Below are 26,720 nucleotides of genomic sequence, written 5' to 3' on the forward strand. Positions count from 1 at the left end.
AGGCCAGCCACACTGCAAGGCCTGAATCAATGATTGTTGAGTGAATACCTGAACCTCTGCATATACCTGCATGTTGCTCCCATTTCTTCATCTCCACAGCTGGCTACCCGACCAACACCTCGTGTCATCTGGCCTCTGCCAGGGACAGTCAAGGGGACTAGAGCTGCTCATCTGGGGACAGGGAGCCTCAGGGGCCCTGTGTCTGTCCCAAGCATCTCCTGGGCCAATTCACAGGGAAGCCCAGCCAGCTTCCAGGAACAGCAATCAGGTCCCAATCCCAGGGGTGTAGAGTAGGTCTTGAGGGGTGTTTCCTGAGACTGATTTTGTGTATGAAGGGGTCCTGGGGGTCAGGCTGCTTTCAACCTCCATTCCAGGCCCACACCACTGCTGGCAGCATTGAGCTAGTCATAAAGGACACAGGCCGTGGGGCCAAGGCTATAGCAGGGCTCTGCTCCCTCTCTGTGGCTCAGTGTCCTCATCTGTAACAGAGAACTAGTAACAGGGCCAAGGGAGGGCTCACTGAGACCCTCCTCTGTAGCTTTGGTTGGACACTGCCCTCTCTCTGCTCAGTGCCCTTCTCTGTAATAGAGAACTAGTAACATTTTTCTTAGCCCCTTTTGGCCCCATTTTTCTGAGTCTCTTTCCACATTGAGCCCAGGGCTTTCACAGAGATCACAGACTTGGGAGGTAATCAGAGTGTGGTCTCAGCCCTAGTGGTCCCAACTGAGGCCAGAGGAACTTCAGGAGGGGTGGGAATCCAGAAGTGCTTCATGGAGGAGGTGAGATCTGAGCTGTGTCCCCAAGGATGAGCTGTCATCCAGCTGAGACCTGGCACTGAGCAGGACCCATGTACATGGTGAATGAGGGTGTGAATGAATGAATGGGCACCCCTCTAACAGAGAGTGAGGGGGGAAGTCCCCCAGGCCAAAGCAGGAAACACAGGGCACCCTGGGGGAGCAGAGGGCGGGGCTGCAGTGTGATGCCTGCCTCACCCTTTATGGGTGTCTTGCCCCCACTTTAGCCTGTGTTCTGGTGGATTGGGAGCCCTTGCCTCTCCTCTGCTACAGTATCCTGCTCTTCATTCCTAGCAACACCCGCCTGTGTCACCTCAGTGTCCCCAAGTGGACCTGGACCTGTCTTGTGGGAGATTGTGAAGAGGGAATTGGTGTGCAGCCCAAGACTGAAGTGGGAGGGAGAGGATAATAGGGACCTCCAGAGGGGATCATGGGCTGGGGGAAGTCGGAGGGGTGGGGAAGGCAGAGACTCAGGGCTGAAGGATCCTGCTAGTGGTGGCTCCTTCACAAGGGGCTTCACAGGGAGGAAGCATTCATGGGGTAAAGGCAGAGCTCAGTTTGGGGCTCGCTGACATGGAACAGCTCATCACAGAGACGTCCAGAGGAGCTGGATATAGGGAACAAAGGTGCCACTGATATCAGGGTCAGAGCCTGAGACCCAGATGAGGTGGGGTGGTGGTGCAGGGTAAGGGGCTTGAGAATGTCAAGATGTTCATTCATTGGGTTCCTCAGGGTGGGGAACTTCATGTTCATTTCACAGCCACCTGGTTTCTGACAGAGCTAGGCTTAGGGAGGTCACTGAGTAGACACGTGCTGACAACTTAGATTCTCCTGTTTTCACATAAAGTCCCTGGTGTGAAGCCAGGTGGCACTCTTTAGAGTCATACGCCCTCACCCATGGGCTCTCTGTGTGTCTAGAGCCCAGTGGCACCTTTCCTCCCACTCCCCACTGCAGGACCCTTTGCACACCTGAATTTCCACAAGCTATAAAACATCTTCTCTTGCTGTGTGTTTACCCTATGAAAACTCATTGCCCTAGGAAGAGAGGCCTCACATCCTGCCCTTATTAAAGTGGTAAAGCCTGTTGTTCAGAGAAGCCCCTGTCAGATCTCACAACCAACCAGGTACCTGTGCAAGAATTGATCATGCAGCCCCCTCCTCCTTGTGTGAACAGCACCCCCCCAATAACAGACCCCACACACTCAACCTTGGCCCTCATGTAGGCACCTCTTGCCTGTGTGGCCTGATGTTGCCTATAGCAGTGTCCCTATTAAACTTTCCTAGACCCTTCTCAGACGCTGGTAATTCTTTACCAACCCAAGTAACTAGCCCGCCATTGTGCCCACAACACCTGAAACAGAATTGGCTAAATTATGCAGATTGATGATGCAGTTTAATTTGCTATAAAGGTGAAATCAAGGTTTACAAATAAAACAACATACGTACTCAAGGCAGGACTAAGAACTCACACGGATAACTAAGACCCTCCACCCGCATCCCACTGTGGCCTCAGGGCCTTTGCGCTGGCTGCTCTTTCAGCCAGGATCTCTCTCCGCCTGCTTCTTGAACACCTTCAGGAATCTGCTCAAATGTCCTCCCTGACCTTATTTTTCTCCATGGAACATATCACCTCCGGACATTGTGTATATTTTACTTAATTTTCTCTGTGTCCCCCACCAGGCTGTCTGCTGCATGAGAATGGAGACCTGCCTGCTTCACTCCCTGCTGTGCCCGGTATATGGAACCCGCCCAACACACAGTAGAACCTCAGCGAATGTGTGACGGGTGTGTGATCACTGTAGGTCACAGACAAAGGTCTTCCCAGCAGTGATGGTAAGAGTCATTCATTCTCTACTTACTGAGCCCTACTGTGCACTGGATACTGACCTGGGTGGGAGGCATGCAGTGGATGAGACACAGTGAACACACACAGCATGTTAGGAGGGACACGTGCTCTGGAGAGCACACAGGGCTGGGGGAGTGCAGGAGAGGAGGAGAAGAGAGCCAGGTGGAGACAGTGGTGGCAGAAGAGACAGAGAGGTGGGGCCCAGGTCGTGCAGGGCTTGATGGCTCCTGTGAGGGCTTTTCCTCAGGGCAGCGGAACCATAGCTGGGCTTGGAGCAGGGGCCCGGTTCCTGAATGCTATGCAGGAGATGGAGCAGGTGTCTGCTTTGGAGATGTGCGTGGAGGAGGCTGTCCCTGTAGACTGTGCAGGCAAGGAATGCTCCTCTGAGGGGGTGACATCTGAGCTGAGCCCTTGTATGGGCCATGTTTCCACCTTCTGTAGACTGGATGCTTTCGTCTGCCCTGCAGGCCAATGCAGGACACACCCTTTTCTCAGTCACCTGGGCTTGGCCTCCTGCCTCCATTATGGGCCTTCCCACCCCAGAAGGAGTCCTTCTAGATCTAACGCAGTACCCCCTCCACTGGACTTGGACTCACACTGAGCCACTGTCCACCTGCCCAACTCACCCAGAGTCAAGTCCAGACACTTGGGGGAGCCCCTCCACCCCAGAGCCCATGAACTTACTCAAATGGCCAGTCCTCAGCCTGCTCACATGCCTCACCCTCCCCTCCTGCAGAAACCCTGTGACAGATCCTGTCCACAGCACCCTGCTCCTCCGATCCTGACCCCAGGCTTTCCCATGGGGTGTGACCCCACATGGGGTGCAGTCCCCTCCTCCAGTCTGGTGAGTAGAAACTACCTTTTCTTTTTTCTTTTGTTAATATATTTATTTTTTAATTTTTATTTTATTGAGTTATAGTCAGTTTGCATTCTTGTGTCAATTTCCAGCATAGAGCATAATTTTGTCAATTGTGTTTACTCTTTCAAGAAACCATCTCTTGGCTTGATTTTTTCAAATGTTTCTAATATCTCTATTTTATTTATTTCCTCCCTGATCTTTATTATTTCCTTCCTTCTGCTTACTTTTGTTATTTTTTGCTCTTCTTTTTCTAATTCTTTTCGGTGGTAAGTTTGATTGTTTATTGCAGTTTTTCCTCTTTTTTGAGGTAGGCCTGATTCTCTCGCTATAAACTTCACTCTAAGCACTGCCTTTTCTGGATCCCATAGGTTCTGTGTGGTTGTGTTTTCATCATCATTTGTCTCACTGTGTTTTTTTTTTTTATTTCTTCTTTGATTTCATCATCCACCCATTTTTTTTTAAAGTAATATGTTGTTTAATCTCCATGCTGTCATTTATTTCTCCTTTATTTTTCTGTAGTTAATTTCTACTTTTATGATATTGTGTTCAGAAAAAGTTGCTTCAAATATTTTCTATCTTCTTCAAATTGTTAATGCTTCTTTTGTGCCAAAGTATATGATCTATCCTAGAAAATGTGGTTCGTGCACTTGGGAAGAATGTATATTCTATTTTAGGGAAATATAATGTTCTGAAAATATTAACCAAGACAAATTGTTCTATTTTATCATTTAATTTCTACATTGTCTTATTAATTTTATGTATGGAAGATCTGTCCAGTGATGTTAATGGATAGTTAAAGTCTTCTACCATGACTGTATTCTGATCAAATTTTCCCTTTTTATCTGTTATGTATTTAGGTGCTCCTATATTGGGTTCATATATGTTAATGAGTGTAATATCTTCATCTATGACTCCTTTAATCAATATAAAATGTCCTTCTTAATCTTTCTTTATAATCTTTGTTTTAAAGTCTATTTTATTTGAAATCACTGTTGATATTCCTGCTTTCTTGTCATTTCCATTTTTGTGGAATATCTTTTTCAATCCTCTCGCTTTCAATCTATGTGCGTCCTTCTACCTAACGTGGGTCTTTTGTATACAGTGTATTGTAGATACTTGCTTTATTATCCACTCTGCACTCTATGTCCTTTGATTAAAGCATTTAGTCCATTGACATTTATAATAATTATTGATAGATATGTGTTTATTATATTTTGAACTTTGTTTTGCAGTTGATTTTGTATTTCCTCTTTGTTACTTTTTTTTTCTTTTTGTGGTTTGATAATTTTCCTTTTTATTATCTTGGTGTCTTTTTAGTTTTGTGACTCTATTGTAACTTTTTGGCTTGTGGTTACCTTACTTTGTTCATATATTAACCCATTACTATACCTGTTTGTTTTAAACAGATAGTAATATAAGCTCAAACTCATCCTACCAAGAACAAAAGAGAGAGAGAGAGAGAGAGAGAGAGAGAGAGAGAGAGAGAGAGAGAGGCCTGTACATTTTCTTGTTCGCCTCCCCCACCCTTAATGATTTAGATGTCCTCTTTTATGATTTCATGTTTATTCTGTTGTAATTCATTGTAGCAATCACCTTTCCAATCATGGTTTTCTCCTTTTTGTAGCATCCTGCTTCTTTTCTGTTTAGAGTAGGTCTTTCAATATTTCCTTTAGCATAGGTTTAGTGTTGCTAAATTCTTTTAGTTTTTGCTTGTCTGTGAAGTTCTTTATCTCTCCTTCTATTCTAAAGGATAGCCTTGCTGGATAAAGTATCGTAAGCTGCATCATATTTTCATTCAGGACTTTGAATATTCCTTGCCCCTCCCTTCTGGCCTGTACTGTTTGTGTAGAGAAATCAGCTGAAAATCTTATGGGGGTTCCCTTGTATCTCATTCTTTGTTTTTCTCTTGCTGCCTTTAGAATCATTTCCTATTCTCAACCCTGGTCATCCAAATTGTAATATGTCTTGGTGTGGGTCTGTTGGGTCCTCCTTGTTTGGGATGCTCTGTGCTTCCTGCACTTGTGTATCTGATTCCTTCTTTAGGTTTGGGAAGTTTTCAGTCATGATTTCTTCAAATACCTTTTCAATCCCCTTTGTTCTTTCTTCTCCTTCTGGGACCCCCATTATGAGTAGGTTGGCATGCTTTATGTTATTCCATAGGTCCCTTATATTGCTTTCATTGGTTTTTATTTGTTTTCTCTCAGCTGTTCTGTTGTCCTGTCTTCTAAGTCACATATTCATTCCTCTCAATTATCTAGCCTACATTTTACAGCCTTTAGCTCAACTCTCATCTCAGGAAATAAGTTTTCCAATTTTCGCTGGCTCCTCTTTAGAGTTTCAATTTCGTTTTTTGACATATTCTCTGTCTCTATAGACAATCTCTTTTAGTTTCTTCAGTATTTTGATCACTCCTTTCTTGAAATCATCTAGTAGACTATCAATGTCTATTTCATTGATTGTTCTTTCAGGGGATTTATCTTGTTCTTTTAATTGAGAGAGGTGGCTCTGCTTCTTCATCTTGCTTATATCTCTCTGGCACTATGGCTTATGGAGTATCAATTATCTACTGTGGTCCTTAAGAGTTTATTTATTTATAGAAAGTGGATGCAGAAATAAAACTAAGCACAAAGAAATTAGTTTTAAAAGCAGTATAATCAATAATAGAAGAACATATTGAAACAAGATAACAATTGAGTTGGGATGAATTTTTAAAATATTAAAGTAAGAAAATATTTGAGAACAGTATAATCATAACAGAAGAACAGAACAAAGATAAAAATGAAATTGGACAAATTGAAAGATAATAATATAAGTATTTTAAAAGAAAATTTTAAAAGGCATTAAAAATAGAAATATAAAAATTATTTAAGAAGTAACATTTAAAAAGTAAAAGAAAATGGAACAGAAAAAGAAGAGGGTATGTTCCCGTGAAGATTGTGTGCCCTTAATAATTTTATCAAGAGGTCCTTCTTAAATATGTGTGGTTGCCAAGTCTTACTTCTGTGCCTTTTGTCTGTTATCCCTTTGGTTAGGGATGTGGCCGTTAACATGTTAACCAGAGCCTACCCTGGTTATTGAATGGGGTCTCCTATTTTTTTTGTGGTTGTCACAGCTCCTGCCCTTGCCTTGCTTCATGAACTCAGCTCGTTGGTTCCAGAGACCCTCTGGTCACACCCTTGGTCTGTGCTGCTCCCAGTGCCTGTAGGTAGACATGTCACATCTCCTCCCAATGCTGCATCTTGGTGCTGCTCTCCTGCATGTTAGGTGGGCAGGTTGTGCCCCTTCCCAATGCCATGTCCAGGTGCAGCAGTGCTGCACAGTAGTTGGGTTGGTTGCTCCCCTGTTCAGTGCTACTCCCCACTCCACATCTGTTCCACACTCTGTAGGTGGGCTTGAGGCAAATGGCCACACCAGCCCTAGTCCCTGCTCTTTGCCAGAACTCTGCTCCTTGTTCATTTGTCTTAGAGGTGCGAGTTCGTAGAGGCACCAGGACAGAACCTTCCTATATGTCTGGGGATGTAAGCAAGTCTGAGTCCCACCTATGAGGCTGCAGAACTGCCAGGTACATATTCAGGTTTCCACCCTGCCTCTGCCTGGGTGGGTATGATGGCTGTGGCTGAGCCTCATCTCTCTTCTTCTGAGAAATCACCAGTTATGTTGCCGTGGGTCAGCAGAGACAAAGGCAAAACTCCCCTTCCCCCAGGCAAGCCAGCAATGTTGCTTTGCTTTATTTTTTTCTTATTTTATCGGGGTCCCAGGCTGTTCTGCTCTGTATAGAATCCAAGCAGTTGTCCACAGCACACTGTAGTCCCCCAGGGTTACCACTGTACATTCAACCAGAGTCTGCCTGGATCCAGCAGCCTGTCCCTTCCCATCCCTGATTCACTTCTAGGTTTGGGGGTTGTTGACACACTTTGTGCCCATGTAACTTAATTCTGTCAGTCAAGGCGGTTCTGTACACTTCTGAGCCTCAGAGGTTCCCTGTCGATCCTGCTGACCTCTCCGTTGGGAAGGGGGAGACCCAGTCAACCAGCACTATCCCTCCTTTGCTGCTCCCTCTTCAAAGGACCAAACCCAAGCCATTTTGCATTTTCTTCCTTCTTTTTTCCGTTTCTCCTACCAGATTGGTGGCACATTTTGTCTTTTGAAGATGGCAATGTTTTATCAAAGTTCAGCAGATGTTCTGAGTGGGTGGGTGTGTCTGTGAATGTCAGTCTTGGTGTATTTATTGGAGAGGATAAGATACAAGTATCCTTCTACTCCACTAACTTGGCCTTTCTCCAAGAATATGCACTCAATAATTTTGTCATAAGGTTGTTTTTAATTATGGGTGGTTGCCAAGTCTTCCTTCCATGCCTTTTGCCTGTTATCCCCTTTGTTGGTGGTGTGGCTAGTGTTCTGGTGTCCTGAGTCTGCCCTGGATATTGAGCAGGAGCTCCTTTTTTCCTGTGGTTGTCACACTCCTGCCCATATCCTGCTGTGAAAACTCCACTTGCTGGTTCCAGAGGCCCTCCAGTCGTGCTCCTGGTCTGTGTCCCAGCATCAGTAAGTGTGTGGTCTGCACCCCCACCAGATGCCTGGTCCCAGTACCACACTTGTGCAAGGTAGTTGGCAGGTAGCTCCCCTGCCACATTAGGTCCATGCTTCATAGGTGGACTCAGAGAAAACAGCTGCACTAGCCCTCACCCCTGCTCTGTTGCAGAACACTGCTTCTTGTCCATTTGTCTTAGAAGAGCCAATTCAGAGAGGCATCGGTGTGTAATGGTCCCCTCTGCTTGGGACTGTAAACAAATCTCAGTGCCACCTATGAGGTTGTGGAGCCCCTAGGTAGGGATTCGGGTTTTGACCCCTCCTTTACCTGGGAACCATGAACCAGAAAATATGGTGGCTATGGCTGAGCCTTGACTCTCTTCTCCCAAGAAGTCTCCAATAATGGCACTGTGGGTCTGTGGACACAATGGCTACGGATCCCCTTCCCCCCAGGGCAGACCAGCAGTGTTGCTTTGCCTTTTTTTTTTTTTTTTGGATTTTATGGGGGACCCAGGCTGTTCTAATCTGTATACTCTCCCAGCCATGGCACACAGAACATTGCAGTCCCCCAAGGTTTCCTCTGTACAGTCAGCCCGAGTCCTCTGCTCGACTCAGACAGCTTGTCCCATCCCACCTCTGCTGGTTCACGTCTAGGGCTGGGGATCGTTGGGGCTCTTTGTGCCCAATTAACTTAGTTCTGTCAGTCAAAGGCTATTCTGTACAGATCCGAGCAGCAGATGTTCCCTCTCCATCTTGCTGAACTCGCCATTGGAGTTGGGTAGACCCAGTGTATTAATGCTATTACTCCTTTGCAGCTCCCTCCTCATTGGAATGGTCCTGAACTATTTTCCTTTTTCTTCTTTTCTCCTTTTCTCCTACCAGATTTGTGAAAATTTTATCTTTTGAAGAAGGCAATATTCTGTCAAAGTTCAGCAGGTGTTCTGGGTGGTGGGTGTGTCTGTGGATGTCACTTTTGGTGAATTTGTGGTAGAGGGGTGAGCTCTGAGCATCTTTTTTACTCCACCATCTTTCCCCCTCCTTCACTTTTTCTTTTGATTGGAACACTTTGTCCATTGACATTTATAGTAGTTATTTTATAGATGTGGTTTTATTGCCATTTTGAAATTTGTTTTCCAGTTGATTTGGTATTTCTTATTTGTTTCTTTCTTTTATTTTTTTTTTTTTTATTTTTGTCATTTGATAAATTTCTTTTCTATAAGCTTGGTTTCTTTTTGGGTTTTATGACTCTTTATATACTTCTGATTTGTGGTTATCTTGTCTTTCAAGTATGGTAACCCCTTACTTCATCTGTTTGGTTTTAGTTGATAGTCATGTAGGCCCAAGTGCATCCTAAAAAGAAAGAAGACAAAAAGAAAGAAGAAAAAAAAAAAAGAAAGGGAACAAAATCTATATTCTCTTGCTCTCCTCTTTCACCTTTTATGATTTTGCTATTCTCTCTTTCTCTCTTTCTTTCTTGCTTTCTTTATTGACTTGCTGACTTATTTATATATTCATGTTTTCCCTTGCAATTCACTGTATTTATTGCATTTCCAATTATGGTTTCCTAATTTCTATAGTTTCCTGTTTATGTTTTATTTAGATTAGAACTTTCAATTTTTTTTTTTTTAGCATACATTTAGTACTGCTGAATTCTTTTAGTTTTGCTTGTCTGTGAAATTCTTTCTCTCTCTTTCTGTTCTAAAGGAGAGTCTTTCTAAATAGAATATCCTAGTTTGCAGCCTTTTCTCATTCAGGACTTTGAATATACCTTGCCACTCCCTTCTGGCCAGAAGTTTTTATGTAGAGAAATCTGCTGAATGCTTATGGGGCTCCCTTGTAACTAACATTTTGTTTTTCTCTCACTGCCTTTAGAATATTTTCTTTATCTTTAATTTTAACCATTTTAATTATAATATGTCTTGGTGTAGGTCTGTTTGGTTTCTTCTTGTTTGAGACCCTCTGTGCCTCCTGTACTTGGATAATTCTTTCCTTCTTAAGGTTTGGAAAGTTTTCAGTCATGATTCCTTTAACTATCTTTTCAATCCCCTTTTCTCTTTCTTCTCCTTCTGGGACCCACTATTATGCATAGGCTGGCACACTGTATATTATCTTGCTTTAGTTGGTTTTTATTGGCTTTTCTGTCTGCTGTATTGGGTTATTTCTTTTATCTTGTCTCCTAAGTCATTTATTCATTCCTCTGCGTTATCTAGTCTGCTTTTGATTGCCTGTAGTTGAATTTTCTATTTTTAACTAGCTCTTCTTTATAGTTTAAATTTTCTTTTCAAAGTTTTCTGTCTCTATTGACAGTCTCTTTTAGTTCTTTCAGTGTGTTGTTCATTCCCTTTTTGAAGTCTAGTAGACTATCAGTCTATTTTACTGATTGTTCTTTCAGGGGATTTCTCTTGTTCTTTTAATTGAAAGTGGTTCCTCAGCTTCTTTATTTACTTATATTTCTCTGGCTCTATGTATTTCTTCTAGACCCGTTTCTGAGCTGTGGTGTGTAGTAGGCAGTGTGGGAGCACTTCAGTTGTGAAGAAAAATAGGCAGATGTCCACTGGGGAGTTCCCTCTGTGGTGTTGTCTGTCACCTGTTATGCAGACTTACAAAGTACTATTTGTTGATGTTGACTTTATCCCTGCCTTAGCTATGGGAATGTCAGCCACCTACTCTGGTGCCCCTCAGGTTCTGAGCCCCAGGAAACATCAGTGCAGATCCAGCAGTGTCAGTCCCTTGGACCTGCCTTAGCAAGTGTGTAGTCACACACATGAATTTGTGGTCCACTACAGGTTCAGCTCAAACCCCAATCCCGCATCCACATATGGAACCATACACCACCCTGTTGTAAATACCCTCACTGGCCACCCTTCTTGAGTCACAACTCCACTCACTGCCTGTAAGTCCCAGAGGTGTGGATCCACAAAGTGACCAGAGAGAGCAAATCCACCCTCTCTGCCTGGGGCTGTAAACAAATCTCAGTCCCGCCTGTGAAGTTGCAATGGCACAGGATATGGATTCAACATTCAGCTCTGCCTTTGTGCAGCAGTGTTGGCTATGACCAAGCCCCATTTCTCTTCTCATGAGAACACACCAACAATGGAGCCAAGTGGAGAAAGTGACTTTGGCACAGCCATGCGTCATTCCTTCCCCATTTTACCAACATTGGTGCTTTTTTATGAGGGTTTCAGTCTGTTCTGTTCCACACACACACACACACACACAGCCAGAGCTCACACTGCCCTCTAGTTTCCTGATGCTGCCTCTCTGCAGTGTGACCCAGCCCTCTGCCTGGGCTCTTCACTGACTCCAGTAGACAGTCCTGGCTCATCCCTGCTAGCTCATGTCTAGTGCTGGTCATCACAGGGACCCTCTGTGTCAGTTCCCCAGTTCTGCCTGCCATGCAGTTGCCACTGTCTCCTCCAAACCTTGGAAGCTCTGCTTCTTTCCTAGTTGATCTCCCAGCTAGAGAGGTTGTGTCCCAGTGTGAGGGTGCCTTTCTTCCTATGCTACTCTTTCCCTGCAGGATCAGTCCTGCACTGAATTTTTCTTTTTTCTTTTTATTCCTTACCATATTTTGTGAGAATCTTCCTGTATTTCAAAATGAGAGACAGTCAGCCAGATTTCAGGAGGCTTCTGTGCAATTCAATGTTTTTGTAGATGTAATTCTTTGTGTATTTGTGGGAGAGGTCAAGCTGTGAGTCTGTCTACTCTGTCATTTTGGCTCCTTCAAATTTTAAAATAGGGCTAGGTCTTTCTTAATTACTCTCAACAAGCTGTTGTAGTTTCCAGCGTACATGTCTTGTAATTTTTCCTTGCCTCTATTGGATGCTGATTCAGAACATACACAACCTTCTGGAAAAACATGTCCCACCCTGCCATTTGCTGCCAACTAGCTGGCCTGTGTCTGAGTCACCAAAAGGTTTTGTTCTTTATCTGATTCTTAATTCTTTAGAATTTATCATTTTACTCTCATAAATGATGATTGTACTTGTAACAAATACTTTAAATAAAAATAATAAACTTTATGCTGTGGATGCAATATGAATGAATCTCAAGTAACATATGCTTTAAATACCTTAGAATTAGTAAAGCAATATAGATACATTATGAACACTTGAAATGTTGCCTAAAGGAAAAGTGCAGAGATTTGCAAATCCCACACCCAGAAGTGACCGTCATGAATGGCTTGGTGAACATCTCTCAGTCTCTATCTCTCTTATTCTCTCTGCCTCTGTCTCTCACACACCACAAGATTCATTTACATCTATGATGATTTGACACATATGTGGTCATAGATGGAATCTGGGATGTAGATGATGGATTAACAAGCATCCAAACTGAGGGCTTCCTTGACATCAGGTAAAGACCTAGCAGTCATTTTTCCAGCTGCACAACAATCATTCCTCCATGTGAACCAGAACTGATGAATCCCACCCCCTCTCCATGAACATTAGTGTTGCTTCCAATCTCCTACTAGTTAAACCAGAACTGTGATGAACATCCTTGGAAAGACATCTTTGAAAAATTGTGCAAGAATTTTAGTATGATCAACACTAAGCATCAGCACTACTCGGAAAGGGGTGAACTTGTGGAACTGTAATTCATCCTGCATACTCTTCTCCCAGAGAGGAGTGTCTGCTCACTCTTACCTCCAGGGTATCTACTGTGGCCTCTGCCTCCTCATGTTGTCACTAGAGCTGGTTGTCAACAGGCTAAAGTCCTGCCAGTGTGATGGTGACCAATGCTGTCTCCAAAGTGTGTACATCTGTGTGCATCCTCACTTGAGAGGTCAAGCACCTCTAATATACACTGGCCACCTGCATTGCCTCTTGTTGGAATTGCATGTGTTTGTTCTGTTTCTGTTTAGAACACAGTGTTTCAAGAAGTTTTTGGACCACAGGGATGTGAAACCTTTCTCTGACTTTAGGTTATGAAAAATGATTTTTCCAGGTTGTGGTTTGTCTTTCATGGCTTTTGAATATTATTATTTTTTATTTTGTAGGTTATGTTTTGCCACAGGAAGAGCTAAGCATCTCCCTTCTGGCTCTGGTTTCACACATAGAATAGCAGTGCCTATCTCGAGATTATGCACATAGTTACTAAATTTTTCATTTTGTACATCTCATGTTTAATCCACCTGGGTTTCCCTTTCAAATAACCAAAATGCTACTTCAAGTAAAAAAAAAAAAAAAAAAACACCAGTCCCTTGTTAAAATATGAGAGCAGACACAAACAGCCATCTTTTGTATGATTTCATTGATAGGGAACATACAGGGTAGGGAAAGACACACAGAAAGAAATAGGATTAGGGCTTGTCAGGGGCTGGGGGAGGGAGAAAAGAGAATATGTGCTTTGGATACAGGGTTTTATTATGAGGAAAGAAACAGTCTGAAACTAGACAGTGATGATGGTTACACAGCATTGTGAATGCACTTAATGCTCCTGAATTGCACAATTTAAAATGGAAAAACATCTAAATTTTATTATTGTAAACTTAAAACATAAAAAAAGATGATACTCTAAATGACATGAAAGAAAACAAGGAAATTACAGAAAAAACAAACAAAAATGATGCCAGGAGAAGGGAAGTAAATTTTGGGTCTGGGAGTGGGTTGATTCTGAGAATTAGATGACAGTGTTGGTGTTTGCAGAGGCATCTCAGACCCTGAATTGGCTCTGGGTCTCATAGAAGTGTGTGTGTAGGTGCAGGAGGAGCTACAAGATCAGGCTTAGGGTCTCCCTGCAGGACTGGTAAAGTAACCTGTCTCTAGGTCTCCTGTAGGGCTAGTCTTACAGTCTCCCTGCAGAGCTGGTGGGATGTGACACGGTTCTGTGTTTTTTGCAGGTGCAGGTTCGGGTTCCCCTGCAGGGTTGGTAGAATGGGACCCAGTCCTGTGTCTCCTGCAGGATCCAGCTCAGGATCTCATGCAAGACCAGGCTCAGGGTCTCCTTGTAAGGCTTGTGGAATGAGACTCCATCCTTTTTCTCCTGCAGCAGCAGATTCATGGTGTCCCTGCAAGGTTTTTCAATTTCACCCTACTCTGTATCACCTGCAGGAGCAGGCTCAGACTGTCCCTGCTGGGTTGATGGCATATGACCCATCTCTGATTCTCTGGCAGAAGCAGGCTCAGGGTCCCTCTACAGGGCTAGTCAATTTTGTTCCAGTCCTAGGTCCCTTGCAGGTGCAGGATTGGGGTCTTCTTTCAGGGCTGGTGAAATGTGACTCAGCTGTTGGTCTCCTGCAGAAACAGGCAGAGTTTCTCCCTGCAAGCCTTGTGGAATGAGACCCAGTGCTGGGTCTCCTACAGGAGCATGCTCGGGGTCTCTATGCAGGGCTAGTGGAATTGGACCTGGCTAATGGTCTCCCTGCAGTCCTGTTGGAATTGGTCCAATTCTTGGGTGTCTTGAAGGTGCAGGCTCTAAGTCTCCCTGCATTGCTGGTGAAATGTGAGCCAGTTCTGTTTCTCCTGAAGGAACAGTCTCAGGGTTTCCCTGCAAGGCTGGTGGATGGGACATAGTCCTGGGTATCCTGGAGGAGCAGGCTCTGGGTCATTTTAGAGCTGTTGCAATATGACCAATCTCAGGTTCTCCTGCAGGAGTAGGCTCGGGGCCTTCCTACAGGGCTAGTGGAATTGGACACGGCTCATGGTCTCCCTGCAGTGCCATTGGAATTGGTCCAATTCTTGGGTCTTTTGAAGGTGTAGGTTCTAAGTCTCCCTGCATTGCTCATGGAATGTGACCTGGCTCTGGGTCTTCTGCAGGAGCAGGCTGATAAATTACCTGTAGGGCTGGTGGAATGTGACATGGCTCTTAGTCTCCTGCCAGAGCTGATTCAGGGTCTTTCCACAGGGCTGGTAGAATTGGCCCCAGGCCTGGGTCTCCTGCATGTGCAGGCTCAGGTATCCCTGCAGGGCTTGTGGAATGTGACTGGGTTTCTGTTTCCTTCAGGGGCAGGCTCAGACTCTCCTTGCAGTGTTGCTGGAATGGCACATGGCTCTGAGTTTCCTGTAACAGCAGTCTTATGTTCTTCCTACAGGGCTAGTGGAATATGACTCAGACCTTGGTCACTTGCAGGAGCAGGCTAGATTTCTCCCTGCTGGGGTGGTGGAATCAGACCCTGTCCTGGGTCTTCTGCAGAAGCAGGCTCCAGGTCTTCCTGCAGGGCTGTTGGAACATGACCCCATCACTGGTTCTGCTTCAGGAGTAGGCACAGGGTCTCCTTGCAAGGATAGTGTAATTGGACCCAGCTCAGGGGTCACTACAGGGCTGATGGAATGTGACCTGGCTCTGTGGTTCCTGCAAGTGTAGGTTCTGTGTCTCCCTTCAGGGTTGGTTTAATGGGACCCATTCCTGGGTCTCCTGTAGAAGTAGGTTCAGAGTCTCCCTGCAGGGCTGGTGGAATGGGACCCATCTCTGGGTCACCTGCCAGAACAGATTTGGACACTACCTTCAGGCTGGAGGAATTGGGCCTGTTCTTGCATTTCCTGCAGGAACAGGCCTTGGGTCTTCCTGGAAGAATACTGTAATATGACCCATCTCTGGTTCTCTTGCAGGAGAGGCTCATGGTCTCCCTAGAAGGTTAGCAGAATTTGTCCCATTCCTTGGTCCAAGGCTCAGGGTATCCCTGCAAGGTTGGTGGAATGGGACCTAGTCCTGTGTCTCCTGCAGCAGCAGGTTCTGTTCTCTTTGCAGGGCTGGTGGAATGTGACTCCACTCTGTAGTATTTTTTGCAGATGCAGGCTTAGGGACCCCACCAGAACTGATGGCTCTTAGTCTCCTATGGGAGCAGGTGAGGGATTCCCTGCTGAGCTGGTGGAATTCGTCCCAGTCCTTGGTCTCTTGCAATTGCAGACTCAGTGTCTCCCTGCAGGGTTTGTGGAATATGACTTGGCTGTGGGTATCCTGCAGGAGCAAGCTCAGTGTTTCCGTGCAGGGTTGGTGGAATGAGATCTAGTTCTGTCTCTCCTAGAAGAGGAAGCGGGGTTCTCCCTGGAAAGGCTGATGGAATTGGACTGGGATGTCTGTCTCCTGCAGGAGCAAGCCTAGGGATTACCTGCAGAGCTGGTAGAATGTCACACAACTCTTGTTCTTCTGCGGGAGCTGGCTCATGTTCTCTGTGAAGGGCTTGGTCTCCCCCAGGAGCAGGTTTGTAGTCTCACTACAGGGCTGGTGTTATGTGACCCACTCTGTTTTCTGCAGATGCAGTCTCAGTGTTTGACTGCAGGTTTGGTGGAATGGGACGAAGTCCTGGGTTTCCTGGAGTAGCAGGCTTACAGTCTCCCTTCTGGGATATTGGAATGTGACCCAGTCATGTGTTTCCTGCTGAAGTGGCCTCAGGATATCCCTGCAGGGCTGTTGGAATTGTACCTTGCTCTGTATCACCTGCAGGATCAGGTTTGTGCTCTCCCAGCAAGGCTGGTGGATTTGGACCTATTCCTGTGTCTCCTACAGGAGCAGGTTTTCAGTCTTCCTGCAGGGCTTCTGGAATATGACATATCTCTAATTTTCCTGCAGGATCAGGCTTGTGGGTCACCCAGCAAGGCTAGTGGAATTGGACCCACTTCAAGGTCTTCGTGCAGGGTTGATGGAATGGGACCCAGTCCTGGGTCTCCTGCAGGAATTGGCTTAGTGTCTCCCTGCAGAACTGGTGAAATTAGACCCATTCCTGAGTCTCCTGCAGGAGGAGGCCCTGCATCTTCCTGGAGGGATGGTGGAATATGACAGAGATCTGGTTCTCCTGCAGGAATAGGTTCAAGGTCTCCCTACAAGGCTAGTGGAATTGGACACATTCCTGGATCCATTGCAAGTGAAGGCTTGGGGGTCTTCCTACAGAGCTGGTGGAATGTGATTTGGCTCTGAGTCTCCTGCAGGAGTAGGCTCAGGGCCTCCTTGAAAGATTGGTGAAATGGGACACAGTGCTGTGTCTCCTGCAGTAGCAGGCTCAGGTTCTCCCTACAGTGTTGGTAAAATTGGACCTGGCTCCAATTCAACTGCAGTAGCAGACTGAAGGTATACCTGCATGGCTGGTTTAGTGTGAAGGAACAGCAAGTCTTAATACATTGGGCCACTCCTGGTAAAACTATAAAAAGGGCTTGGTGCATGGTCTCTTGTATTGTCTGAAAAAGCCCCTTGAGATGTGTTGATTATGATGACCTCTTCCAAGAACTTGAACACTTATAGAATCTCTGCCAACTCATCTTGTTTAGACTGAAGGAATCTGCCTTTCATCAGTTCTTGGAATGGGGATCAACACAAAATGAAAGAGGGAAGAAAAAATTACCAATCTATCTATTAAGAAATCAGCTGAAGACATTAGAAAGTTCTCTTGCAATGCACTTGTTTCTATTTTGGTGCATTTAGAATCATTTCTTTATTATCAATTTTGGCCATTTAAGTTAGAATATATATTGTTGTAGGCCTACTGGGGTTCATTATGCTTGGACCCTCTGTGCTTCCTGTGTTAAGATAGCTGGTTCTATCTTTGGTTTAAGAAAATTTCAGTCTGATTTCTTCAAATATCTTTTCAAACCATTTGTCTTTCTTCTTTTCCATGTGGGATCCCTATGAGTCATAGACTGGTATGTTTTCTCTTATCCCAGGTTTCAGTTGCATTGCTTGCATTGGTTTTCAATTGCTTTTCTATGTCGTGTTCTGACTGACTGATTGCGGTTATCCTGCTTTCGAAGTCACTTATTTGTTCCTTTGCATTATCTAGTCCGATTTGGACTGTCTTTAGCTTAGCTATTCTCACCATTGAGTTTTCTGATTATATTTGGCTCATCTAAAGTGTTTCTCTTTCCATTTATACTAGCCTGCATTTGTACTCATAGACTCAAGATTTCCTTCAGTGTTTTAATGTACTCCCTTTTCAAGTCATGTTCTAGTAAATTTTGGTGGTCTAATACATTGGATGTTCTTTCAGGAGACTCCTGTCTTTTGAAAATTTGGAATGGTTCTTTTAATTTTATTATATCTCTCTATCGCTATGGGTTAAGGATTATCAGTTATCTATTATAGACTTGAACAGCTTTTGTAAGTGAAATCATTTCTGTGCACATTTAATATTAATGCTGTGAGGATTGTTTTTGGTATGTAATGATGCCATGCATTCCTTCTGTGTCTGTTGCCTGTTATATCTATGATTGCTAGTGTGGTTTTTGTTGTGGTGAATACAACCTATTCTAGTAAAGTTAGCAGAGTGTCATTTTGCTTAAATGCTTATCATAGCTCTGACAGTCCTGGGACTAGTAATTTTTGCTGGAATAGAGGCTTCCAAATGGTTTCTGGGCTGCCGGCTGGATATGTGGATAGGGAATGGTTCCAATACACTCTCATGAAAGTGCATTCATCCTTACTATTGCCACGGAAAAGTCAAAATTTTATAATGGGTTCCCTCAGGTTCTCTGCAAACAAAAACAAAAGTGGAAACAAATCTAATGATGTCACACATTAGAACCTGTTGAAGCGTGCAGTGCCACAGTTGGGTCCTTAGTGTAGTACTGGGTCAGCACCACAACTATTGTTGCATTAGCATGTGGTAGTCACGTCTGATGGAAAGGCTTCAAATTCACATATTGTTCAGCAGATCTCTGCTCCAAGAACTCTTGCAATAAGGCATTGGAACTCAAAGGCAAGCATGGGGCATTTCAAAAACCTCTGCTTTGGACAATAAGAAATTTCAATCCTGCCTATGAAAGTTGCAGATCCTTGGGCTATAGAATCTGATTTCAACAATAAATTGCCCTGGATTCTAGAAACTAGATGAAGATGGCTCTGAATGAGACCCATTTCTCCTTTATGGAGAAAATGAGCAATTATACCGTGGATGTGGAAAGACTGTGACTAAGGCCCTGGGTTACTAAGCTAATTCACAACACATATGCCAGCAGATTTAATATTAAGAGAGGACCCAGGCAGATCTGTTCTCTAGATAGTACCAACCACAGACCAAAACAATCTCCAAACCCCTGGGAATAAATTTGTGACATCAGCCACAGCCCTAACACACAGATTCCACAGGCACTCCTAGCTCAAAATTAACAGGTGGAGTATTGGTCTGGGAATGAATTGCAGAGAAATTTTGTGATTATTGCTTTCAGATATGTCAACCAAACGTCCACTATGCACTCTTTTAACCCTCAGCACATTGTCTTCCGTCTCAAATGACCTGTCCACTTTAGAGTGTGCATTCCAGTAAAACACAGTTTCCCCTTTACTGCTCCCTCACCAAAGGTCAGGTCCTGCACTGATTTCCATTCTCTAATTTGCCTTCTACTCTTTCCAGGTTATGTGAGAATTCTTTCTGACTTTTGAAGTAAGAGATGTTTGGGCATTATTCAGCAGGGTTCCTGGGCCAAGGGCTGGGAGAGTGTATGTTTATCTTGCTGTATACATGGGAGAGAGTGAGCAAAGTTTGCACTGGTACTCTGCCAGTTTGGCATGGATAAATTAACACAATTTAGTCATAACTCACAGACACTTGATTCTTGTTTAGCTAATTTTCTGTATATCAATTGTGGGAGGATGTGTCCGAAAACTCCAGGTCTGACAATGTGTTCATACCTCATTGCAGACTTTCAAATAATAAACAGAATTAAATTACATACATGGGAAATGTATCAAAATAAATACAGTTTTAGAAACATACTAAATCTAACTATAAGACAGAGTTGCCAAATTTAGGTACCAGCTTGAAATATCCAAATAAGAAAAATGCCCAGAAAATATAAATTAGCAGCCAAAAGTCAAGAAGGAGGCAGGTCAACAGTTTTCTCTTGGTGCCTCCAGCACTAACAGAAACAATGAAATTATTCTTAGAACCATTAACAACCACAACCCTAGGTTTCCATTGTGCATGTGGTGCCCTTTCCTAATAATGCCACATACTGGTCAATGTTGGCGATTCAAGGGGAAAAATTATTATTTAGGAAACCACAAAGAAACCCAAACTATGTATTTTTACATAGGCTTGGTTTCAATAGCACTTAGAGATATTATAGATATGAGAACACTGCCGCAGCTTTGCTAGGCTATTGAGAATCATGTGCTCTTCTATCAAAGATGAGAATGTTTAATTGACTAATTATGTTGAGAAAAGCAATTTAACCCAAAAAATACAGCAATCACATTATATCCTGCTCCTGGGACTTGACAAAAGGGAAAAGACGGTCCACAAAAGAAGTGTCACTACATATCTATGCCAACAATTACACTTCATTTCAATAACTGAATTATAATAGTTACAAATACTGTTTTGAAAAAATGAGGATAAATAAATATCCAAATTCAGGCAAAAAATTCACTCACTTACAAAACTCCCTTCACACCAAAGTAGACATAAGCCCAGCATTTGCTGAATTTAGGGGAAGATCATCATTTCAAGGTGTGAGCGAAGAATTCAATACCAATCTATTTTAGTCGAGAGTAGTTGACAATGGAGGAGTTCACTGTTGTGCACAGAATGTGAAGGAGGAGGAACTCTGATACAAGGAGGGGCTTGCTCAGCTCCTACTGGCTTCATTGCAACTCAAGTGCTGATTCTTTGAAATGGATACATGAGGGGAGGGGAGGGAAGAGCAAGTGCTTGGTACCAAGGGCCAACCCTGGGAAAAGGCTTACCTGTGCTTCGTGCTTGGTCGTCTGAGTGGTTTATAAATGCCCCTTGGGACTTGTGGATTCTCACGACCTCTTCCAAGAACATGAGCGCTTTTATCATCTCTGCCATCTCTTCTCTTTTAGACGTCAGTAATCTTGGACCCGTTCTTGGAGCAGAGAATTGAGTACCTTCCTAAAGTGCACGTTGACACTCCATATGTTTCTGCCAGTATCAGCGAGGTTCAATATGTCTCATGAATGTCTTTTGAGCCTGGTATTCTCAACAGAAGTCTCCATGCCAGTATTCTCCATTGTAGCAGAACAACTCTCATCAATGTGTTCGCATCTCACCTCAATTCGTGCAGCCAGCTTTTCTGCCAACTTCCTTCATGTCTCCTATAAAGTCAAATTCTAAAGGACAGGGCAAGTCTGAAAGTACCTCGGAGCCTCACCTGTAAGCTGATGACAGGCAGATCTTCCACTATCTGCCCTTTCAGATTCTGGAAACTGACCCGTGAACTCAGGCCATTGCGCAGCACGAGTATCTCGAACTTAAACAGATTCCAGAAAAAGAGACTTAAGCCAAGCTCCATAGAGGGCGGTACCGCCTCCATGACACTGATCCACCCACAGAATTCTGCCCAGTTACCTTGGATCCACCAGCCACAACAATCCTGGCGGAACACACCAAGATTCCACCTGGAATCCAACCGGTAACTGCCATCCCCAATGGTTGCTGCATCTTGTCAGTGTTGGGGGAGGGGCTGCATCAGACGAGAGGTTCCAAAGGTAAATGTGATTCTCTCCATTAGCGTCCCATGATCAGTTTTTTCTTCCCTCTATTCTTTTGTACAGATCTGTATACACAGTACAAACGGAGGGAATTCTGTCCATGTTAAGTTTATGGTTTCACACGTCTTTAAACTTTCTAACAGTTAACATTACACAAAGACCCACTATAAGAATCTTTTGTTTGTGTAATATCCATTCACCCACAATGCATATCCATCTGTTGCTTTTCTGCTGAAATACACACTCTCTCAGAACATGGATCCATTTGTTTCATGGTGGCTGAAATTCCTAGAAGTGAAACCAATCCCAATGTGCACTTTCCTGTCTGTCTCTTTTGCTCTTAGTACAGTTTTGCAGAGCTACTTGTCTTTGTTATAGGTGTATGCCATTTATTCTCTACGTAGTGTTGAATATGCCATTCATTGATCCTGTTGGAAGACTTGTAATCCTATATCACGGACTATGACTCCATCTTATTCAAAATCGGCATTTGGGTTAGGTCACGATATGCTCTTTTGAATCAATATTTATGAATATTAATGCACACGTCTGTGTTCTGAATACATGTGTGTTGATTACATGCAAGCCTCGATACTGGGTCAATGCAGGCTGAATGATCCTTGACATCACTTTGAGTAATTTATTTTGAATTATCATGTTTCCTTTGGATAGATGTCAGCCAACCGTACACTTTTTGTGTTTATTTGTTTGACTGTTTGCTTGTTCTTTGTTTTGCAAACACATTACGCCATGAATCTCTCCGTTTGCTTCAGAGAGTTATGTAAGATGATTTACTTAGTATAGTGCAGAAAATCACCTATGATTTCCTGCTCCCCACTTCCATCTTCAGGATTTTGATTTCCTCATTGCCTTCTTGTTTATTCTTTGCAACTCTTTGCTCTTCCTGCATTTCCAATAATGGTTTTCTTATTTACATTTCTACTTGCTACTTTTCGATTCAGGGTGGAATTCTCAATCTTCCTTTAAGGCTAAGTTCCTAACTGCTGAATTCTTCTAAGTTTTGCCGGTCTGTGAAATTATCTAGCTCTGCCTTTAATAGGAATGGCAGTCTTGTAGCTTAGGCTACCATAGATTGCAGCTTTTTCTTATTCAGGATTTGGTCTATGTCTTGTCACTCCTTCTATCCTGCAATATTCCTTTCGAAATATAAGCTGAAACCCCTCTGGAGGTAGTGTTGTGACTAAGTTGTTTTCCTCTAGATGCATTTAAAATCACTCGGTAGATCATGAACTTTGTTGATTTGAATAATACTGCTGAATGTAGGTGTATTGGGTTTCCAACTCCTTTGGTATGTGTACTTTCTGATTTCGTATACCTCATTCTTTCTTGTCTTTCAGCAAGTTACAGTCTGATTTTTCTACAAATATCTTTTCAGACTTTTTTGTTAATCTTGCTTTTCCATCTGGGACTCTTACGAATCTTACTCTTTCATGCTTTGTCTTACCCCAGGCTTCAACAGCAAAGTTTGCATTGGGTTGCACTTCTTTTTCTATGTCTTCTTCTGATCGAGGGATTTCTGTTCCCCTGTCTTCACAGTCTTTCACGAGTCCGTCTGCATTATCAAGTCTGCTTTGGACTGACTTTAGCACTGATATTATCTCATCCTTGAATTTTCTGGTATTATTTGGCTCGTTTTTAGAGTTTCTCTTCCCCTTTCCTGGATAACTGCCTTTTGTGATTCTGAGACACTGTTGTACTTCATGTTTTCCTCACCTCCGTTTTCAATACATGCTCTGGTAGCGTTTTGCAGTCTAGATGTTTGAAAGCTTATTTTTTGGGCCTTCAAACTCTTTGGAACTGAAAATGGTACTTCCTGTTTCTTTTACTCTACTTCTTTATCTCTACTGGTCAAGTAATATCAGATATCTAATATAGATTTATAGGGCTTTGTTAAGTGAAAATTTTAGACCATTGGGTGTACAAAGTTCCATGATATTTCTGTGAGGACAATTTTCCCTAGGCATTGATGCCATGTCCTGTTCCTGTGTGTGTTGTCTGGTATATCTCTAATTGCTGGTGTTGCCTTTGTTGTGATGAACAAACCATATAATTTCAATTAGTAAAACTTCGTTTTATTGCACTTACCTCACATTTCTGAAAGTGCAGAGTACACTTCCTGTTCTGGAAATGAAGCTTAAAGATTTTCAGCTCGGCATTCTGCTGTATGTCATATTGGAGTCTTTCCAAAACAGCAAATTGAGAGTGCGCTTGTGCTTTCTATTGCCATGGGAATGTCCCAACGTTACCAGTTCTTCCCAGAGCTCCTCTGTCTACAGAAACACCAGTGGAAGCATATGTATGGATGTCATACATCAGGGCCTGCTGGAATGATCCCGCAGACCAATCTTTGTGTCCTCTGTGCAGTACCATGTCAGTGCCATCCAAAATGTAGCATCTGCATTTGGGAGATAATGCTGAAGGAAATGCTTCAACTTCTCACGTTGTGGACTTTGACCACTATTCCTTGATCACTCATCCTTGGGTCATGGGTGAACGAATGCAACCACAGAGCTGTACTGAATTCTCTTCCTCAAACCAATCCATAATCCCTGTCCAGGTTATGACTGTAGCAGATCCTAAAGCTTTTAATACTGATTTCAAACCCAAGGGCCACTGAATCCCTCAGACCAGATGCACGACATCTCTGAGCACCACACGTGCTCTATTGGCAAAATGCCAAATTGATCCTGGGCCTGCAAGATGCAGTGGATGTGGCCATGGCACATATTGAAAAACTCAACCTCACACGCCAATGTGGTTGCTTTCTTAATGGGGTAACAGGTCGGTTTGCTCTCTTGATAGAACCCACCACAACCCACAATGCACTCCAGATCCCTGAGACTCAGCGTGTGCCATTATCTGTAGCTCTATAACTCATTTTCTGCTGCCTCTGCTGGCTCAAATTTGGCAGATCGGATCTTTGTCTCAGAATCAATTGTGAGAATATTTTGTGCTGATTTCTATGAGTTACGTCATCCAAGCATCTGCTGTGCACTCTTCTAACACTCAGCGCATTGCCTACAATCCCATCTGTGCTGTCCGCTTGAGAGTGTGCGTCCACGTAAAACAGAGTTTAACCTTTGCTGCTCCATCAGCAGGGGTCAGATCCTGCACAGATTTCCATTCTCTACTTTGCCTTCTCCTGCTTCCAGGTTTTCTGAGGCCTCATCCTGTCTTTGGACGTAACAGGCCACACTTTGGAAAGTGTCCTGTGCCAAGGGCTGGGTGAGTGGATGTTTACATTGCTGTGTACATGGGTGGGAGTGAGCGCAGGTTGCACTGGTTCTCTGCCAACTGGGCATCGATAAATCAACACTTTACAGATATAATTCACAGAATTGTGATGTTTGTTTAGCTCTGTTTAATATGCAGCCATGGTGGGAGGGTTTGTTCTTAGCCTCCAATTTTCACATTGTGTTGATAACTCAGTTGCAGTTTTTAAGAAGGTTAATAGAATTGATTTACATGTTTTGGGATTTATAAGAAAATGAAGGTAGATTTTGAGACATACTAAATCCACCTAGATGCCAGACCTATCAATTTTGTAACATTATGTCAACTATAAGAAAAATATAGACAGTTATAAAGTAAAATCGCTATCCAATATGTTGAAGGGGATATGTCAACTCTTTATTGTTGAAAACAACACCAACCGGAACCATGAAGTACCTATTGGAACCACGAAATAACCGAGAACCTGGGTTTCCCTTGTGCATGTGGTTCCCTTTACTCCCAATGACACATACTGGCCAATGTTGGCATTTCAAGGGGTAACATTCCTCTTTAGGAAAATACAAGAAAAACCAAACAAAATTATACATTTAGGCTTGATTCCAAAGCACCTAGAGGCATTTTAGCTATGAGAACCCTGCTGCAACTATGCTAGGCAATTGAGAACCAGGTGTTCTTCTATCATTGATGAGAACGCTTAATCATCCGATCATATTGGGTAAATCAATTTCACACAACCAAGTGTGCACCCCCATGATATCTTGCACCCAGAGCTTGTCTGAAGGGAAAGACGCCCCACATAACCTGTGTCTTTAATGTCTTTCACGACTTTTACAGTTCAGTTCACTATCTGACTTATAATATTTGACTATACTGTCTTGAAATACTGATGCCTAATACATATTCAAGTTCAGTCAAAGATTCCCCTCACATACCACACTCCCTTCACCTGAAAAAGACTTAACCACAGCATTTGCTGAATCTACGGGAAGGTCATCATTTCTTTGTGTGAGCTGAGTATTAAATACCTATCTATTTTAGTCGAGAGTATTTGACTTTTAAGTAATTCAGCATTCTTCACAGAGTGTGAAGTTGGAGGAACTCTGATTCTAGGAGGGGCTTGCTCTTCTCCTACTGGCTTCATTGCAGCTCAGGATCTGATTCTTTAAAATGGATGACTGAGTGGAGGGGTGGGAAGTGCAAGTGCCTGATAGCTATGCCCAAACCTGGGAAAAGGCTTACCTGGGCTTGGTGCATTTTGGTCTGAATGGTTTGTAAATGCCCCTTGGGACCTGTGGATTCTCATGACCTCTTCCAAGAACATGAGCGCTTTTATCATCTCCACCATCTCTTTTCTTATAGACATCAGGAATCTTGGACCCGTTCTTGAAGCAGGGATTTGAGTAACTTTCTCAAGAGCACGTTGACACTCCATATATTTCTACCAGTATCACCGAGGTTCAGTAGTTCTCATGAAAGAATTTCGAGTCTGGAATTCTCTAGAGAAGCCTCCATGCCGGTATTCTCCATTGTAGCAGAACAACTCTCATCAATATGTTCGCATCTCAGCTCAATCCATCCAGCCAGCTTTTCTGCCAGGTTCTCTTCGTGTCTCCCATAAAGTCGACTTCAACAGGACTTGGCAAGTCTGGAAGTAACTCAGCCTCACCAGTAAGCTGATGACAGGCAGATATTCCACTGTCTGCCTTTTCAAATTCTGGAAACTGACCCGTGAACTCAGGTCTTTGGGCAGCAGCAGGAACTCAAAGTTGCACAGCTTCCCGAGCAAAACACCAAAGCCAAGCTCCACAGAGGGCGGCAGACCCTCCATCACACTGATCCACCCACAGAATTCTGCCCAGTTACCATGGATCCACCAGCCACAACAAGCCTCGCGGTACACAGCAACATTCCATCTGGAATTGCATCCGGTAACTGCCATCCCCAATGGTTGCTGCATTTTTTCAGTGTTGGGGAGGGGCTGCATTAGAGTAGAGGTTCCTAAAGGAAATGTGATTCAATCCACTGGCGTCCAATCGTCCTTTTTTCTTCCCGC

The 26,720-nt window shown here is 43.6% G+C and overlaps 1 long non-coding RNA gene across 1 annotated transcript in view; it reads left to right on the top strand.

Moving 5' to 3' along the window:
- The first annotated feature begins 2,665 nt into the window (after nucleotides 1-2,665).
- LOC141576752 (uncharacterized) overlaps nucleotides 2,666-26,720 on the top strand; it is a 29,141-nt gene continuing 5,086 nt past the window's right edge. Inside the window, exons 1-4 of the long non-coding RNA XR_012505176.1 lie at nucleotides 2,666-3,484; nucleotides 20,765-21,333; nucleotides 24,586-24,658; nucleotides 26,027-26,595. This is a non-coding gene — a long non-coding RNA (uncharacterized LOC141576752). The remainder of the gene's footprint in view (nucleotides 3,485-20,764; nucleotides 21,334-24,585; nucleotides 24,659-26,026; nucleotides 26,596-26,720) is intronic.

This window comes from Camelus bactrianus, unplaced genomic scaffold (genome assembly GCF_048773025.1).
Source record: "Camelus bactrianus isolate YW-2024 breed Bactrian camel unplaced genomic scaffold, ASM4877302v1 HiC_scaffold_28, whole genome shotgun sequence".
Taxonomy (NCBI): Eukaryota; Metazoa; Chordata; class Mammalia; order Artiodactyla; family Camelidae; genus Camelus; species Camelus bactrianus.